We start from the raw sequence: 20,741 nt of genomic DNA on the forward strand, positions 1-20,741 counted from the left end.
AGAGATTCCCACTGGGTGGCCTGACCCTCCACTCCCCACCCAGAATCTGCCTTTTCAGACTCTTGAAATGCTGCTCTCTGTGCTTGTTCCTTCCAGGTGAGCCAAGAGCTAGTCACACTTAAAACAAAGCAAAACAACCTTGAGCTGGGGAGATGGTTCAGCAGTTAAGAATGCTTACTGCTTTTGCTCAGGACCCGAGTTCAGTTCCCAGCACTCATGTGGTGGTGGCGGCACACAATCCTCTTTAACTCCAGTTCCAGGGGGTCTGACCCCATCTTCTGACCTCTGTGGGCACTGCACACACATGGTGCACACACATGCATGCAAAACACTCATGCACATAAAATAAGTAAAACAAATAAACAAAAATTTAAGCCCTCAACCGTCTGCAGCAAACTAAATCTGCCAGATCCCTTTCCTCATGAGGCTGGAAACAGTGGCCTCAGTGGTGGCAAATGTAGCCTCTTGCCTCCATGGGTTTCTCTAAGACATCTTGGATACAGTTTTCTGGTGTTCATGTTTCTGATTGTAATGTCCCCAGCTTAGGCTCCAGACAGGTAGGCACCTTTGAGAAACTCCAAGGTACAGTGGTTAGGGTTCACAAAGGCAAGGTCATTGTGTCCATTCGTCCCAAGTTGCAGGCTAAGGAAGGTGTGAGGTCCTTAATAGGTTTTCTGTGTAACTCGATGATAGGTTTCTCCACTGATGCAATAAGCCAAATTGAAAAAGCAAAAGAACAGACATATTTGAGCAAAGCAACTCCCAGGTGAGCCTTCCAGCCCCAGAGATCTTGGTCGGAGAAGTCATGAGGCCGAACTAAAGCAGGGAGCATATGTACCCTGTAGGTGAGGGGTGATGATGTGTCCTCCACAAGTTGGATTTATGCCCATGTATGGTCAAATACCCACTGCTTTAGGGGAGGAGCTGCCGCAGCCACCAAGAATACAGAACTGGGCTTTTTGGTGCCTTTTCTTTGTTGGAGATTCTCTGAGAGGTGGGGTTTGGAGAGAGAGAGAGAGAGAGAGAGAGAGAGAGAGAGAGAGAGAGAGAGAGAGAGAGATGGAGGTTTCTGAACAGTCCTGCCCGGAATAGACTCATGTTCAAGTTTCCTGGCCACCAGAAGGTCTGTATCTCAAAGAAGTGGAGCTCCATCAGATTTCCTGCAGATGACTCTAAGAGGTGGTAGCTGAGAAGGGGCTCATCCTTGATGGCTTTAGACTCAAATACAGCCCATTCAGTGCCCCTAGACCAGTGGAGGACCTTGCATCCTTGAGGGCTTCCACTGTGTTGAGTTCCACACTCCACCAAAAATGTTCTATAATTCTCTCACAAGCAGTGCCCCAAACGAAATCCAGCATTAAATCCAGCATACACTGATGGTCCCGGGGGTGAGGCAGGTGAACTAAGAATTCAAGACCACCCTCCTCTGCATAGCAAGTCTGAGGTCAGCCCTGTCTTTCAAGGGAAGCAAAGGAGGATCAAAGGTGACCCAGGCCTCTGGAGCCCAGGCCTGTCATCCTGGCACTCAGGAGGTTAAGTCAGGAGGAGTAGGAGTCTGAGGCCAGCCTGGATTTGTCTCCAAAAAACCAAAGGCTAGAGCTGTAGCTCAGAGGTAGAGTTTGCCACCACCTCGTCCTCAATACACACAAATGTCCCAGACGACTCCCTTATCATTGCCTGTCTACGTATGCTTTCTCACACACTAAGCACTCAGGCTACAGGTATGCACCACCCCATGCTGTTTATAGGGTGGTAGGGATTGAGCCCAGGGTTTTATGCACCTTAGGCCAGCTCTCTACTAACTGAGCTACATCTGCCGTCTCCACCAGCCCTGCTTTGGTCTTGTTTCTGTTTTCAGATCAGGGCCTTGTTCCAGAGTCTACAGGTCAAGGAGGATGACCTTACATCCCTAATCCTCCTGCCGCCACCTCCCAATTGCTGGGATTATAGGTATGCACCACCATACCTAATCTGTGGAGTGCTTGGGCTCATAAACAGGGCTTTGTGCACAACAGGCAAGCATTCTACCAACTCAGTCCCAGTCCCAGCCCGGTTTTTAATCTCTTTGTTTGTTTGATTTTTGTTTTTTGAGATAGGGTTTCTCTGTAACTTTGGAGCCTGTCCTGGACTAGCTCTGTAGGCCAGGCTGGCCTAGAACTCACAGAGATCTGCCTGCCTCTGCCTCCCGAGTGCTGGGATTACAGGCGTGCGCCACCACTGTCGGCTTATTTTTAATCTTTTTAATATGCAAGTTCCAGCTGACCAGTAAGAGCACAGTAGAACATATCAAAGTCACCCATGTCCTGCCTTTCTTCCTACTCCCTGCGTCCCCTGTTGACCTACCTCTACATGTTTTGGGTTTTAGTGTATTTCTTTGTAGACTTTTCCCTTTCTCTTTTTGGAAGTTTGTGAAACACTACCATCATTCTTCCCACTTTTAGTTATTTGTTCAGCCAATTTTTTCTTGGGTTATTTATTTATTTATTTATTTATTTATTTGGAGACAGAGTTTCTCTGTGTATCTCAAGCTGTCCTGGAACTTGTTATAAACCAGACTGGCCTTGAATTCACTGAGATCCACCTACCTCCACCTCCCAAGTGCTGGGATTAAAGGAGTGCACCACCACCGCCCAGCTGTCTGTTTGTTTGTTTGCTTAGTTGACAAAAGTAGGCACATTTGTTTGTTTTTTTTAATATGTGGCATTGTGGAGTGGCCAAATCCAGCCAATTAGCATGATTACTTCATGTGGTTGCTTAACATGTATATCATGATAAGAAGACTTGAAGCCTGTTCGCTTCCAAATCTTTTTAAAAGTTAGACAGTTTTACTGTATTGCCTATTGTAATTTGAGAAATTTATAATTTAAATTTTTATTATTAGTGTACATCAGTTGTATAAAATAATGGCTTTGACTGTGCTATTTTCATCCATGCATATGTTGTGTGTGTGTGTGTGTGTGTGTGTGTGTGTGTGTGTGTGTGTCCACACATGTGTGCAGGTATCTGAAAAGAACAGAAGAGGGTGTTGGATTTTCTGAATCTGGAACAACAAGCAGTTGTAAGTTGCCTGATGTGAGTGCTGGGAACCAAAATTAGGTCATTTGCAAAAGCATTATGTGTTTTTATCCACTGAGCGATCTCTCCAGGCCTTTGGCGCTCTTGAGCTTTTGATCTTCCTGCCTCTGTCTCTCAATTGCCAAGATTAGAATATGCATCAGCATCCTGAGTTCTCTTAGAAATCTTCAAGGGTGCAACATATTGTTGTTAACCAAAGTCATCATAGACAGATGATAGGTAGATGTTAGATAGCTAGACAGACAGACAGACAGATAGATAGATTTAGTTTGCTTATTTGGGGTGCTATGGTCAGTCCAGGGACTGGTCCGCGCCAGGCAAGAGTTCCACCACTGAGCTACATCCCTAGCCCCAACACGATATATGTTGCTAAGCACCACCATATGCCGAGCACTGGGCTAGATTTGAAGGATACAAAGAGCACAGTCATAAACCAGGGGTGGTGGTGTGCACTTGGGAGGCAGAGGCAGGAGGGTCTCTGTAAGCTCAAAGCCAGCCTGGCCTACATAGTGAGTTCGAGGACAGCCAGAGCTACAGTGAGAACCAGTCTCAAACAAACAAATAAGCAAAAAACAAAACCAGGGGCTGGAGAGATGGCTCAGAGGTTAAGAACACAGGCTGCTCTTCCAGAGGTCCTGAGTTCAATTCCCAGCACCTACATGGTGGCTCACAACCATCTGTAATGAGATCTGGTGCCCTCTTCTGGGCTGCAGGAACACATGCAAACAGAACACTGTATACGTAATAAATAAATAAATCTTTTCAACAACAAAACAAAACAAAAAAACAAAACAAAACAAAATAAAAAACCCAAAGGGCACAGTCTGACAGTGAAGTCTCAGGGAAGATTCAGCTGTAGTAATTCATAGGGGCAAACGATGGGCTATACAGGACTTGGGGGGAGTGTGGGAAAGGCTTCTCTGTGGACAGGTAGGATTTACCAAGATGAGGGGGACCTGAGACAGAAATTGAATTCGGCGGGCAGCGTTGACTCCCTCAGTCATGTGTCCAAAGTCCACCTTTTAAAGGAGCCTGTGAAAAATGTTTCCCTCTCTTTGAGAAGAAAACCTTTAGGCTGAAGAAAATGCTTCTGTGTAAGGTTCCAGTGTAGATCTTCCTACTGACCAGACTCCTCTTCATCCACCACCCAGTGAGCTGACCCCCGAAGCCAGCTGTGTGGGGAGAGAGTTTACACTGTTCACTAGAGGACCAAACGTAAGGAGGGAGCCGCAGACTCAATTCTGTCTTCCCAGGGTTGGGGGCTGGGATACCTAGGGGATGAAAAGCTGTGGTTAGAAGTGTTGGGGAAAGGTGATGGGAGGGAAAAGAGGGAAGGTACCCGCTGTCTGGACCTGTGTGGAAGACTTCCCGGTTTCCTACTAAACATCTTCTAGACAATGGCAACTTTAGCAAGACCTGAGGAGAGGCGGGCCCTCTGATATCAACAGCTCATCTGTTGGATTCCTATAGGTTCACTTGAAGGAAGTGATGACTTCCACAGGTCTGAGCCAAAGAAGATTATTTCCAATGCACCCCCACCACACTCCCACCCCCAAAAGAAAAAAAACTAGTTAGAACAATGCTTGCCTAGGTGGTCACTCCTCGGAGATGTTATCTTCAGTGCCCCAGGCCTCGCTCCATTCAGCCTTCCTCAACGTCAGCAATGTGGTCTCTGGTCTCTTCACACAACGCCAGTCTCAGGGGTCATTCCTCAGCTGATGGCCTGAGTTCCTTCCCTAGACCGACATAAGGGTGGAAGGAGAGAACCAACTGTGAAGCTGTCTTCTGACCGCTGTACATCACACGCACACGCACACACACACACACACACACACACACACACACACACACAGACTCATACACACAGAAGACACACACACACACAGACTCATACACACACAAGACACACACACTGACTCATACACATACATATACACACAGAGACTCATACACACATACACACTCACACACACACATAAGACACACACTCACACACATACAGACACACACACACTCAAACACACACACATACAGACACAGACCCATACACACACAAGACACACACACTCATACACATACATACACACACAGAGACTCATACACACATACACACTCACATACACATTCATAAACACACAGACACACAGACTCTTATACACACTCATATACACACAGACACACACATACTCATATACACAGATGCGTACTCATACACACACAGACACACTCATAAACACACAGACTCATACACACACAGACTCATACACACTGACTCATACACATACATACACACACAGAGACTCATACACACATACACACTCACACACATATAAGACACACACTCACACACATATAGACACACACACACTCAAACACACACACATACACACAGAGACTCATACACACACAAGACACACACATACTCATACACATACATACACACACACAGAGACTCATATACACATACACACTCACACACACATTCATAAACACACAGACACACAGACTCTTATACACACTCATATACACAGAGACACACACATACTCATACACACAGATACATACTCATACACACACAGACACACTCATAAACATAGACTCATATACACACGTACTATACACACACACATACTCACACACACAGACTCATACACACAGAGACTCATACACACTGACTCATACACATACATACACACACAGAGACTCATACACACATACACACTCACACACACACTCACACACACATTCATAAACACATAGACACACAAAGACTCTTATACACACTCATATACACACAGACACATACATACTCATACACACAGATACATACTCATACACACAGATACATACTCATATACACACAGACACACTCATAAACACACAGACTCATATACACATACACTATACACACACTCATACACACACAGACTCATACACATACTCATATACACATACTCAGACACACATAGACACACACACATACACACACAGAGAAACACACAGACTCATACACACATACTCATACACACAGATAAATACTCATATACACACAGACACACTCATAAACACACAGACTCATATACACACACACTATACACACACAGACTCATACACACACTCATATACACAAACTCAGACACACATAGACACACACACACATACACACACAGAGAAACACACAGACTCATACACACATATTCATATACACAGAAACCACACTCACATACAAATAAGTAAAATAAAATCAAGAATGTGGCTCTAATATAAAGGAACATGGAGCTGGAAGGGTTGAAGGAGAGACCGTGGAAGGTTGGTGGAACGTGAGAGGTGGTAACCCCTGGCCTTGAGGTCACAGACTAAATTTAGGTCTTTATCTTGTCAGTAATGGGAAAACAGAATGGACAAACTTTTTATTTAGTCCTTAGAGAGTCTTTTAAAACCTACTGCCAAGGGTGAGGGCATGCACCATGGCCAAATCCCAGCACTCAGGATGCTAAGGTAGCAGGAATGATGAGTTCAAAGCCAGCCTGGGCCTCACAGTGAGACTACTTTTCAACAAGACAAACTCGAACCAGATATGGGGGGCACCTGCCCTATAATTCCTGTCCCAGGGATGTGGAGGCAGGGGGATCAGAATTTCATTGTCTCTTGGGCTTGCTTATCAACCAGTCTACTAAAATGGATGAACTTTAAGTTCAATAAGAGACCCTAACTCAAAAAACAAGGTGGATATGGCCGGTGATGGCTCACACCTTTAAACCCAAACACTCAGGACGCAGAGATAGGTGCGTCTGTGAGAGTCTGGGGTCAGCCTGATCTACAGAGCAAGTTCCAGGACAGCCTAAACAACACAGAAAAACCCTGTCTTGAAAAAACCCAAAGCAAGCAAACAAAAAAGGTGGAGAGTAATTAAGGAAGACACTGGTATTGACCTCTGACCTCAACACACACCAACCAGCACACACATGCACGAATGTGTTATGAAGTTTGAAACCACCAAGGAGAGACCGCAGGCTCAATCCAATTATAATTAAAGGATGTACTGATTGCTGCTAGCAAGACAACAGGATCTGAGCCAAACTAGAAATTACTGGGGGAAGGAGGATGAGGGAAGGATTGTTTATTTGAGCCAATGTTTCTTTGTGTAGTCCTGGCTGTCCTAGACCTCACTCTGTTTACCAGGCTGCTCTCAAGCTCACAGAGATCCGCCTGCCTCTGCCTCCTGAGTGCTGGGATTAAAGCTGTGTGTCAATACCACCTGGCAAGAGAAGGAGGTCTTGTTTATGTGTTTGTTTATTTTGTTGTTTTTTTTTTTTTTTTCAGAGCTGAAAACCGAACCCAGGGCCTTGTGCTTGCTAGGCAAGTGCTCTACCACTGAGCTAAATCCCCAACCCCAAGGAGTTTTTGTCTTTGTTTTTTTGAGATAGGATCTATCTGTGTAACAGCTCTGGCTGTCCTGGAATTTGATTTGTAGGCCAGGCTGACCTCAAACTCACAAAGATCTGCCTGCCTCTGCCTCCCGAGTGCTGGGATTAAAGGTGTGCGCCACCACTGCTTGGCTAGGAGGAAGGGTTTTTAAAGGCAAAAACCACAACAAGCCCTTGAATATCTGCACAAACAAGCCATGACTACTCTGCTCTGCCAAGATTAAGGCAGTCAAGGTGACCTCAAAACAGTCCTTGAATGTCTGCACAAGCAGGTTACAGAAGCCAAAAAGCAGTTAGTCATATCTTGACAAGCAGATGGTCTCGACTGAGCATGTTTGGGTGGGGGTCACTGAGTCAGGGTTACTGGGACTTGACTTCCAGAGACTGGAGTTGGACAAACCACTGGTGGGTACCAAGACAGATGCCTGGCATAAAATGGAGTTTCTTAGCCTCCACAAATGTGTACACACAGAGGAAAGAAGGAAGCCGGGCGGTGATGGCGCACACCTGTAATCCCAGCATGCGGGAGGCAGAGGCAGGCGGATCTCTGTGAGTTCAAGGCCAGCCTGGTCTACAGAGCTAGTCCAGGACAGGCTCCAAAGCTACACAGAGAAACCCTGTCTTGGAAAAAAAAAAAAAAAGAAAGAAAAGGAGGAGGAGGGGGAGGAGGAGGAGGAGGGAGGGAGGGATGTAAGAAGGGAGGGAGGGAGGGAGGGAGGGAGGAAGGGAGGGAGAAGCAAGCCCAGTTGCCTTAGCTGCATTTGTGTAAAGATCCCTTAGGTACAGTGACTCACTCCTAGGATCTCTAGGGACTCCATCCACTGTTGGACTTAGGGATTTAATCAGATTCAAGTTCCAGTTTTGGCAAATTTCCTTCAGAGTGGTGTTGGCTATTTCTCTTGGGTACATGTAAAGTCTACTCAGGCTGCATGGCCTTCTGGCCCTAGGAGAAGAAGGGAGGTCGAGGCTCAGGTGGGCTCAAGAGACACTGGTCTCCCAGCTCATCTGTGGAGAACTTGCTGGTCTCCTTAGTGGCCTTGGTGGCCCCAGGTCCTTGGTCGTGACCCTCAAGGCTGACTGTTTTCTCCTATAGTAGGGAGCCTCCCTTGTAAACTCTGGCAAAGAAAGCCACTTCTGCTCAGAGGCTTTCACGTGTCCCAGGACTCCAGGGCCAAAGTCCTGTGCATGCCAAGTTCTGTTTATTGCCCTGCTTCTTCATGGATGTTGGCAAAGGAGGCAGAAATTCCAGAAATCTCAATTCCTCCTTCCTCTTGGCACCCCTTTATCCTCCCCTCTCCCTCCCCTCCTCTCAACCAGTTCTCAGGCCTTTGCCCATTTGGTAGACAAGTGGCCAATTGTCTCTGGGATCTTCTTATCCCTGGCAAGAGGCTGCATTGGGGCCAGAGGAGGCTGCCACGGCCTTTGAATATGGAAGTCAATGAGGCTTTGCTGGGTGTCAGGGATCAGCAGGGCAGGAGAGGCAGGCTGAGGGAGACCCAGGTATGAGCAGAGGGCTCTGCAGAGGGGGAGAGGCACACGGCCTTTGCCACTAAACTCCCGAAGGCAACTGGTTCTGGACCACAGAAGCAACAGGGCACAGAAAACAAGAAAGCCCCAAAGCAGGGAAAACTACCATCTTCCCAGCAGCCTCTAAGTTGCTGGTCTCACGCCGCCCCCTGCCCGCCCTCGCCCCGCCCCACCCCACCCCCACCCCGTTTCCCTCATCTTGCTCCTGAATTATTGTCACCCATTCTAAAGGACCACTGATGCCGCCTGGAGAATACCTGAAAAGCTACAGCGACAGGATGCTGGCCTGCTTCACCTCTTCCAGGCAAAATGCTTAAACGTAGTTTTCCTGCGAGCTCCCCATCTGGCAGTCCTGGGGAAACTGGCAGATTTCTTCCTGGTATCGTGGTTTGAAAGACACAAAATAAAATACATCGGTGTTAGAGAGGCCACCAATTAAGTTACAATACAACTATCACAAGTTTCTAGGCTGGCCCTAAGCATGTAGCTCACTCAGTTGGGAGAATGCTTGCCTAGTGCACAGGAAGCCCTGGGTTTGGTTCTCAGCACTGCATAAACCAAGTGTTCCTTTTGGTGCATGCATGTAATCCTAGAACTCAAGTGGAGGCTGCAGAATCGGAAGTTCAAGGTCATGCCCAGTGACATAGTGAGGCCAGCCTGGGATACGTGAAACCCTGTCTCCAAAAGACTGTTTTTTTTCATAGTTGAAGTGTGGTTCAGTTGGTAAAGCACTTGACTAGTCCATAGTCCATGCAAAGTGCAGGGCTAAGTGGCTGGTACTGACAAAATAAAACATTATCTTACATACTTTGTTTCTGATGTTTTAAAAGAGACAAGAGAAACCCCGCCTCAAACAAGGTACAATGTGAAAACTAATTTGTAGTGGGTAGCCATTCCAGCTTTGACCTGGAAGTTCCAACCCTCATAGAGGCTTCCGTAATGGTAAGGCCTACAAGGCGGGGCTGAAAGAGGACGTTGAAGACCCGAGTTCCAGGATGCTGGGGCTCTCTTAGTGCTTGGACCCTGGACGCTGGAGGTAGACCGAGCAGAGTTCTCCAGAGAACACCGCCGGACTGCGCCATGCCTTTGCCAGACCCTGCAACCTACCTACCCCTTCATTTGTAAGCTACCCAACAAAATAAACCTCCCTTTTAACTACGTGGAGTGGCCTTAATAATTTCACCAATACTAATTCTGAAAAGTTGTCCTCTACTGAGTGTGGTGGTGTATACTTTTAATCTCAGCACTGGAGAGGTGGAGGCAAGTGGATCTTAGTGAGTTTGAGGCCAGCCTGCTCTACATGTGAGATCCTGTCTTAATTAAAAAAAAAATAAAAATAAAAAAGTATTCCTTTGACCTCCACACTTGCACCACAGTATGTGTGTATCACATATATGCAAAATAAAATTTAAAAAATTGAAGTATATGATGCACTATAAACAGTTGCTCCCAAAGACCAGTGGTCCCTCCGGATCATATTCCTGTCCTCAGCACGTCTATTCTCATAGATGGCTGCCAGCAAAGAGACTGACTTGACAGGGACCGGCAGGGACAGACCATCTTCAAAAGAGATGGTTTAAGTTACAGAAGAAGTTGCTCACAACAGGGTGGGGAGCCAAGGGAGATGTTCCTGAGAGCTGCCACCTCACCTGATACTGAATGGGGGCGGGGCGGGGCCAGTGTGTTGAGGGAACCCAGGAGGGAACAGGGAGTAGAGAGGGACTGTGGACAATTCTCGGCATGGGAAGAACCAAGGGCTTCGTGCTCACCACAGAGATCTTGAGCAAGCTGTTTCCTCTTTCTGAACCTCAGTTTCCTCATCTGTGAAAGATGCTAACAATCCTTCATGGCGTCATTGTCTCCATTAAATGAGATAATCTTAGTAACGAATCAATGTTTTGTTTCATCTTGTGTCATGTTTATTCAATATCTAGCTAGAGTGGACTTTGAAACATCCCATTGGAGCTGGAATGTTGGCCCACTGGCTGAGAACCCTCCTAAGGACTGGAGTTCGGTTCCTGGCACTCAGGCAGCTCCAGCTCCAAGGGACCTGACGTCTCTTCTGGCCTTCAAGGACGCCTACGTTCATGCGCTATATTCACACACAAGGGCGCCTACGTTCATGTGCTATATACATACACACACAAGGGCGCCTACGTTCATGTGCTATATACAAACACACATACACACAAATGAAGATAAGATAAACCTAAATAAATAAAATACCTTATGATGGGAGCAGACAAATTTGTGCTCATTCAAATTCACCTGAGCATTCACCCTCAGGTGAAGTCTCTCCCACCCTGGAGGTAGCGCATCCCACCCTCTTCCCTGCCAGAGGTCTCTGTGGAATCTTCCAGTTAGACTCAGTCTTGCAAGGGCTCAGAGGACAAGAAGAGAGTAGGAGTCTGTGAACTCGAGAAACTGTGTAAAATTCTAATGTGTGTGCTCACGGCACATTTCCCTCCCCAAAGAAGTGGACAAAGATTCATAAAGTACGCACCAAAACAAAGAAAGCACAGACATAAATCTTGTCATGTCTTACTGTTACGTCCTTTCCTGGGTTTGAAAAGAGGTCTTAGGGGGGAGGCAGTGTTTCAAAGAAACGACTCTCAAATGGTGGGATTCAGGAATCAGTGGACCCTGGGGAGGAAGGCTTTGGGTTGGGGGTTCCAGCCGTACCTGGTGATGGATGGTACAGGAACAGTCTCTGAATTAGTCAGATTGGAGGGGGTGGTCTGGTAACTGAGCTGCCTTTTCCTGTCGATGGAAATTGTAAATGAAGTTCTGCTATTTTCTACTTAAGGGAAAGACTTAGAGGGACTGGGAGATGGCTTAGTGGATAAAGAGACTACAGTGTAAGGCTGAGGGTCAGGGTTCAAATCCCTAAACTTTCCATAAAAGCCAGTGGGCATAGGAACCAACCTCTAACCACAGCTCTTGGTGGGGGGGCGCAGAGATGGTATTCTTGGGGCAAGCTAGCTAGCTGGACTAGCCAAATTGGCAAGCTCTGGGTTCCGCAAGAGCCCTTGCCTCAGTGAGGAGCGATTGTGGAACACACCCCGTGTCATCCTCTGACCTCCACACCCGCATGCACACACGTGTACTTGCACGTGTGTGGTGCTTACTATATACAGATGTGCACACCATATACACATACACATGAGAAAGAGTGGTTGGGGAGCCCCTTTCAAATGACGGCGGAGACCTACCTGGAGTCCTCAAACATGAACCCTTCCGGATAGGGGCTTGGCTCTCTTTCAGCCTGTAATAGCTAGACCAGCTCTCAGAGCAAAGGGCATGGAGCATTGCTGCTAAGAGCAGCTGAAACCCTGCCAAGGCAGTGCTTACTCCATCCAACCACGGCCCCTTGGTCACATTGTTCTCCTCAATGCCTGACTGATTCTTGCAGCTTCCAATGTCTTACATCGAATTAGGAATGGCTATTATTCCTGGACTTGGAAAAAAAAAAAACGTGGTTATTGAACAGGAATGTAGAAAGTGGACATCCTTGTCTTGTTGCTGATTTTATGGCTTTGAGGTTTTCTTCTTTTAGCTTGATACTGGCTATGGGCTTGTTGCATACCACCTTTAAAATGTTGATATGTGTCTCCCTCTCTCTCTAGATTCTTCAGGACTTCGTCATGAATGGATGTTGGGTTTTGTCAAAGGCCTTTTCTGAAGCTAAGGAGAGGATCACGTGGTTCCTGTCGCTGAGTCTGTTCATGTGGTGAATTACATTTACTGATTTTCAAACGTTAAACCGTCACTATAGCTCTCTGGTGAAGCCAGACTGATCACAGCAGACAATCTTTTTGATGTGATCTTGAATCAGTACTGCATTGAGGACTTTTGCTCCTATGCTCATTGGAGAGATTGGCTGATAATTTTCTTTCTTTCTTTCTTTCTTTCTTTCTTTCTTTCTTTCTTTCTCTCTCTCTCTCTCTCTCTCTCTCTCTCTCTCTCTCTCTCTCTTTCCCTCCCTCCCTCCCTCTTTCTTTCTTTTTTGGTTGGAACTTTGTCTGGTTTTGGTGTCAGGGATTGGCTTCATAAAAAGAGCTTTGAGCCAGGCGGTGGTGGTGCACACCTGTAATCCCAGCACTTGGAAGGCAGAGGCAGGAGGATCTCCTTGAGTTCGAGGCCAGCCTGGTCTACAGAGCTAGTCCAGGACAGCCTCCAAAGGTACAGAGAAACCCTGTCTTGAAAAAAACAAACAAACAAAAAAAGAGCTTTGAAGTACTCCTTCCTTTCCTATTTTATGAACTAGTTTGAGGAGTATTGGTGGTAATTGTTCAAACATATTTTCTAAAAAAATTTATGTGTAGGGATGGTTTGTATGTGTATGGATTTATGTCTGTGCAACATGAACGTGTAGTGTCCTCAGAGGTCAGGAGAGGGTGTTGGGTCTCTTGGAACTGGAATTTCAGCTGATTGTGAGCCACCATATGGGTGCCGGGATTCAAACCTGGGTCCATGGGAAGAGCAATCAATGCTCTTAACTACTGAGCCATCTCTGCAGCTCCACATTCTGCTGTGAATGTCTTCAGATTCTAAAACACCTATAACACATAGTGGGTAAGGCACTTGCTGTTTAACATGAACATCTGAGTTCATATCACCAGGATCTACATAAAGCCCTGGGCACGTTGGCATGTGACTAACCAGGACATAGGGTGGGAAGGGGGTGTAGGCGGATCCTCAGGAGCTTGCTGATCCAACTAGTCTGACTGAAATGAGAGGGGAGGTGCAATGAGAGACCGTTGTCTCAAAAACTCAGAGAAAGATAAAGAAAGATACCACATGTTGACCTCTGGCCTCCACATGAACACACATGTATATTCATGAACATGTACATAAGCACACAACACACACAAACACATAACTTAAAATTTACCATATTATGTTAGGGGTGTGGCTTAATGATAGAACATTTGCTTGGTACATGAGAAGCCCTGGTTTGATCCCCAAGTGCGCGCGCGCACACACACACACACACACACACACACACACACACACACACACTCACACACACACACTATTGCTACCCGCGTGTTTTGAGCTGTACAAGAGCTTTAGAACTTTAGAATTGTATCATATTGTAAAGGAACCGTATTCTCTCTCATGTTCATCATGTGGCAGTTTCTGCTGTCTTTCTTCTCAGCCCCAGGCAACTCAATTCATTTTACTTTCTAAGCGCTTGGCTACTTTAAAACAAACAAACAAACAAACAAACAAACAAACAACCCACACGAATGGAACTGTCTAGTATTTGTTTTTGCATAGGCTTGTTTCACTTGATATAGAGTTATCAAGGTCAAATACATTTTAGTACATGCCAGGATCTCCTTCTTTGAAAGCTGGGTAATATTCCATTATGTGTGCACAGCATTTTTTTCCCCCTATTTATGTTGTTTGTTGATGTTGCTGTTGGAGACAAGATTCCCCTGTGGAGCCAAGCTCGCCTTAAACTTGCCATCCTCCTGCCTCAACCTTTCCAGTGGTGAGCTTACAGGAGTTTATCCCATGTGCAGTTGCTATTTTGTTTTGTCTTTGAGGCAAGATCTCTGTAACTCAGGTTGTCTGGGAATTCCTTCTTATGGGCAAGGGTGACCTCAATACCTTACATTCATTCTCCTGCTTCTTGCTTCCTTGGTTACTTGTAACTTCCAGGTTACAAGTATGTGTCACCATACCCTTCTTCTTCTTCTTCTTCTTCTTCTTCTTCTTCTTCTTCTTCTTCTTCTTCTTCTTCTTCTTCTTCTCCTCTTCCTCCTCCTCCTTCCTCCAGCTTCTCCTCCTTCCTCCTCCTCCTCCTTCCTCCTCCTTCTTCTTCCTCCTCCTCCTCCTTTTTATCCTCCTCCTCCTCCTTCTTCTTCCCCTCCTCCTTCCTCTTTATTGCTATTTGTGAGTTTCCTCATGGTAAATCTAAAACAAGAAGTGTGCCACTTGGTCAAGAATATTGAACTCCCAGCTGAAAAACAGTTCTAATTGACAAGGGGGGTGGGGTGGGGTAGAGACAGGAATATTTGGCAGGAGGCCCCGTCCAAAGGTTTTTTAAGTGATCTTTGAGAAATAGAGCAAGCTCCTTACTGATAATCTCACAATGGAAGTGGTTGCATAAGGCATTGATATTGTCCCAATACAACAAGAACACAATACAAGAAACATACTGCTTTTTGGCCTTCTGAATTGAGAGCAATGGGGTTGTTGTTTTCCTTGTCTGTTTGAGACAGAGTCTTTCTAGCCAGCTGGCCTAAACTTTCTATGTAGCCTAGGCTAGCTTAAACTCTATAATTCTCCTGCCTCAGTTGAGCACCTATCTTAATTTGTTTTCCCTTTCTGTGATAAAACATGAGCCAAAAAACATCTTGGGGGAGAAAGGGTTTATTGTAACACATCTTTTTTTTTTTTTTTTTTAAGCTGAGGATCGAACCCAGGGCCTTGTGATTGCTAGGCAAGCGCTCTATCACTGAACTAAATCCCCAACCCGAGAAAGGGTTTATTTCATCTGAAAGCGTATGGTCCATCATGAAGGGAAGTCAGGGCTAGAATCCTGGGGCAGGAACTGATGGAGAGACCACAGAGGAACACTGCTTACTGGCTTGCTTCTCATGGCTTGCTCAGTCTGTTTTTTATACACTTTCCCAGCGGTGGTATCAAGCATCGTAATCTGGGCCCTCCCTCCCACACTAATCAATAATCAAGAAAATGCCCCACAAACTTGTCTACAGTTAAGCTTTCCCTTCCCAGATTAATCTAGCTTTCTTCAAACAAACAAACGAACGAACGAACGACGAACACATGAACAAACGAACAAGCATGTGAACAAACACACTCTACCGCCACAGTGTGGGGTTTGGGTGGGTTTCTTTTGGAAGGAGCAGTTGTTTATTACATTTTATTTGTGTTGAGGGTGTGGGTTTGTGTGCCATGTTCTGCTCTTCTCACTGTTCGGGACCTGGGCGTTGAATTTAGGTTGTCAGGCTTGGCAGCAATGACATTCACCCACTGGTCCATCTTTATGTGGGTTTTTGTTGTTGTTATTTTTTGTTTGTTTGTTTCTTTGTTTAGACAGGGTTTCTCCATATAACCTTGCCTGTCCTGGAACTCGTTCTATAGACCAGGCTGGCCTTGAACTCACAGAGATCGCCTGCCTCTGCATCCCAAGTCCCGGGATCAAAGGCGTACGCCACTATGTTCTGACTCTGTGTTTTTGTTTGTTTGTTTTGGAAATAAGTTATTGGTGACCTTTTTTTTTTTTTTTAAAGTAAATGTGTTACTGAACTTCTTTGTGTTTTTCATGGCTTTGCTATATCTCTTTTGGTCAGACGTGCTCTTCCAAGGGAAATTAGTAGACACAGCAATACTCTTAGGTAGAAATAGGTGGTCAGGCTTGCTGGCTTTTTCCCTTGTCAACAGTGTAGACGCAGCAAGCGTTCAGTAAAATCTACATTTCCAATGTAGATAAACAATCCTTTGCCCTGTTCTGACTTGCAGCTAGCTACAGCTCTCAATCGACACTGAGTCCACACAGGAAACCACCGATCCATCCCATTACCCAGGACTAAGCGCTCCATTCCGGTACTCTGTGGGCTTGGGGCTGTAAATGCACTTTTCGATGTCTTCAGGCCATAGTGGGTTCACCTAAAGGGTTGTGGCCAGTGAAGGGGCATCTGAACAGTAATAAAGGGATTATCAAATGTTTGTTTTATCAAGAGGATAATCCAGTTGCCTAATTGTAATGAGGAAGAAACAGAACTGGGTGTGGACGCTTCTGTGGCCAGAACCTGATGGGACCTTAGGCTGTACAACTATTCACTCTGCCGGTTCCTCCAAGAAGGACTCAGACACACACATCCAGTGGTTGGAACTGCTGTCAGCTCAACTCCATTCTCAGAACCCACCTGCCTTTTGGGAGATAATATTCCCAAATGATGATTAGTACCATAAGGGTCAGCAAGATGGCTCAGTGGATAAAGGTGCTTGCTGCCAAGCCTGAGGGCCTGAGTTCAGCCTCTGGGATGGATCCATGGTGGACTGAGAGAACCAGCTCCCACAAGCTGTCTTCTGAACTCTTCACAAGCCCGTGAGCATGTGACAGCTGAAGAAACGCCATGTTAGTCATCCATCTTGGTACCTAATAGCTGTTTATCTCTAACTCAGGTTCCTAAAAGGAAAGTTCCCTGTAACTCTGACTCTTGACAACCACCCAGAGATGTTCAGCCATGACCAAGCTTGTTATGGTATGACTAACTACTGATTTTGGCTTTTGTAACCTGCTTGTGCAGATACTCAAAGTCTTCTTGTGGTTTTTGCCTTTAAAAACCGTTCCCTCATGCTCCTTCTCATGGCACATCTCTGGCTTAGGGACTGTACCCTTGCTGGCAGTTTTAATAAATTTGGCTAATTATTGTCTGAATTGAGTCTGGAGGTCTTTTCCTGGGGTTGTTGAACTCTGTAACAAGCATGTGTATATGCACATACATATGTAAATAAAATGTCAAGAAACTTAAATAAAAATTTAAAAATATGTATTCTATCATCCTACCCCCTAGTACAGACTTTTTTCTCCATCCTTGAGGCTCATTTTATTTAGATATGTTGATATTGACAAAGGCCCCCACCGGGTGCCCTCCTGTTTGGCGAACAGACGTAGCTCATGCTAGTGGTATCTATGCATCTGTGTCTGCTCCTGGTCTCCTGGAGAAAGCGTGATCCAATATGAGTCCAGGGAGAGGGAAAGAGAGAAGGATACATTCAAGAGGGAAGGAGGCAAACAAGAGAGTGAGAGGCAGGAGAAGAGAGAGCTGAGGAAAGGAGTGTGGGAGATACAGAAAGGTGAGGGCTGGAGCCACAGACGAAGATGGACAGACAGCACCCTGGACACAGGGAAAGGCAGAAAGAAAAAAAGTGACAGGAGACAGAGGCACAGAAAGAGGAAAAAGAAACTGAAAATGAAAACGTATTGAATAACAGAGCTGGAGAGTTTTCGGGTGCACAGGCATGAGGTCCTGACTCCAACACCCAGCACCTGTGTGGAAAGGAGAAGCAGAGGGTGGCAGTATGCTTGGATCTCAGTGCTGGGAAGTCAAGAGAGGGTGACCTCTGGGCTCCTAGGCCAGCCAGTCTAACCCAATGGGCCAGCGTGAGGCCGGTGCAACTGGGAACTGGAGAGATGGTTGAGAGTGCAGAGCGCCGAGTTCAGTTCCAACAGCTACACGGAGGCTCACAATTGCTTGTTCCAGTGCCCTCTGGCCTCCGAGGGCTCCATGCGCATGGTGCACATACATTCACAAAGGCCCACGCTGACTTATGCCCTCTGAGAGGGAGAGGGGGAGGGAGGGGGAGGGAGAGGGAGAGAGAGAGGCAGACGGGGAGGGAGAGGGGGAGGGAGGGGGAGGGAGAGGGAGAACTTGGAATAAAGATCAGATCAACCAGTGTAAGCTGCAGTGCTTTTGTGAGGCAGTGAAGTGGAAATAAGAGAGAGGCCCCCTTCCTTCCCAGGAAGAGTGCACAGCTGCCAGGGCAGACCAAAATGGTAAAGAATTTTTGGGAGGGTCAGGTGACCTCTCCACTTGTGCTTTCCACAGGTTGGTTGAGGTGTTCACACCCGGTGCAGTCTTGATCTCAGAGAGGATGAGCTCCAGGCATGGGTTGGTCTGGGAACACTTGGGACAGACATTTGGTCTCCACAGCTAGTTGAGGACTGGAGAGTGAGGTTGTGAGATTGGGGTTCACACGACCTCAGGGATGTTAGAGGGGTAGGTGTTAGAAAAGGGTAGAGAGGGACTGGAGAGATGGTCTAGTGGTTAAGAGCAGTGGCTGTTCTTCCAGAGGACCTGGGTTCAATCCCCAGAACCCACAAGGTAGCTCACAGCTGTCTGTGGCTCTAATCCCAAGGGGATCTGACACCTTCACACCAATGCCCCCAAAATAAAGTTAAATAAATGACTTAAAAAAATCTTTAAAAAAAGAAAGGAAAGAAAAAGGGTAGCGAAGAGAAACCTGCTTAGGGGCAGGAAGGCAACCTGGTGTTGAGGAGTGGGTCCTCTGGAGAAGTGTTAACCTAAGGCCTGGTCCAGGCTTAGCCTTGGCTGGAAGTACCTGGAGGGAACAGAGGAAACAGTCACTGGAGGTCTCTGGGATCCAAAATTATAAACTCTTGGTTTTCTTTTCATTTATTTACTTAATTTATTTATTTGGGGTGTGTGTATGAACCCATAGAGGTCAGAAGAGGACATTGGACCCCCAGAACTGGAGTTACAGTGGTTGTGAACTGTAGTTCATGTGCTAGAAACTGAGCCTGAGCACTCTGCAATGACAGTCAGTGTCTTAACTGCTAAGTCACCTCTCCTGCCCTGGAAGTCTGGGTTTTCTCTGTTTCCTGCTCAGCCTTCTCCCTCAGGGCATGCTCAGAATCTACAAACAAGATCTACAAACAAGGATTTGAGGCCAGGCTTAGTGGCCATGCCTTTCATCCCAGCACTTGGGAAGCAGAGGCAAGTGGATCTTTGTGAATTTGAGACTAGCTTGTTCTACATAGTGAGTTCCAGGACAGTCAGAGCTACACCGTGAGACCCTGGCTTGCAAAACAAAACAAAACAAAACAAAAATCAATGGTTGATCAGCAATGTAGATTCAGCCTTAGTCCTTCAGGTCCAGCAAGATTTGGAGATCCACAGATAACTTTTTTGTACCACTTGCCTGTGAAGATTTTTTTTTTTTTTTTTTTTTTTTCGAGACAGGGTTTCTCTGTATAGCTTTGTGCCTTTCCTGTGTCTCGCTCCATAGACCAGGCTGGCCTCGAACTCACAAAGATCCGCCTGCCTCTGCTTCCCAAGTGCTGGGATTAAAGGCGTGAGCCACCGCCCAGCACCTGTGAAGATTAATCACCTGTCTCCCACAAAAAAGAAAAGGCCCTGGGGAGGGGCAGTGCTCAGAAGTTTGGCCTCTGCTGCACCTGCTTCCACAGAGGCCTGAGGAGAGGGACAGTCTGTGGTCCCAACACAACTTGCCCTAGGGGAGACTGCACAGACAGCTCCTCCATTTCTTTCCTGGGAAGTGATCTAATGACACACCCTGATCATGAGACACACCAAAACATGGAGTCTGCCCAGACTTTAGAAATGCTCAGAAAGCAAGCCAAGTGAGAAATAACCCATTTTATGATATATGTACTCACACCTTCATTGTATTTATTATCAAGTGTTTATGATGATGATGATGATGATGGTTTTTGTTTTTTTGAGACAGGGTTTCTCTGTGTAGCTTTGGAGACTGTCCTGGAACTCTCTCTGTAAACCAAGCTGGCCTCAAACTCACAGAGATCCACTGCCTCTGCCTCCCAAGTGCTGGGATTAAAGAGGTGAGCCACCGCCACCGCCCAGCTCAACCATGTTTATTATTTCTGAGAAAAGGTTTCACTTGGTAGCCCTGGCTGACCTGGAACTCTCTGTGTAGACTAGGCTGATCAATAACTCGTTGAGATCTTCCTGCTCTGCCTCTTGAGTGATGGGATTACAGGTGAGAATCACCAAACGCCTGGCCTTGTTCCCTTTTGAGCTAGGGTTTCAGTATGTAGCTCTCGCTGGCCTGGAACTCGCTATGTAGACAAGGTTGGCCTCAAATGCACAGAGACCATCTCACCTCTCTAGTGGGGACTAATGGTGCACACCACCAAAACACCTGGCCCAAGTGTTTATTACTAGTAAC

General features: G+C 46.3%; 1 pseudogene; it reads left to right on the forward strand.

Moving 5' to 3' along the window:
- The first annotated feature begins 386 nt into the window (after positions 1-386).
- On the forward strand, positions 387-505 carry LOC118591669 (annotated as a pseudogene).
- The last annotated feature ends 20,236 nt before the right edge of the window (positions 506-20,741 follow it).

This window comes from Onychomys torridus, chromosome 9 (assembly GCF_903995425.1).
Source record: "Onychomys torridus chromosome 9, mOncTor1.1, whole genome shotgun sequence".
Classification (NCBI taxonomy): Eukaryota; Metazoa; Chordata; class Mammalia; order Rodentia; family Cricetidae; genus Onychomys; species Onychomys torridus.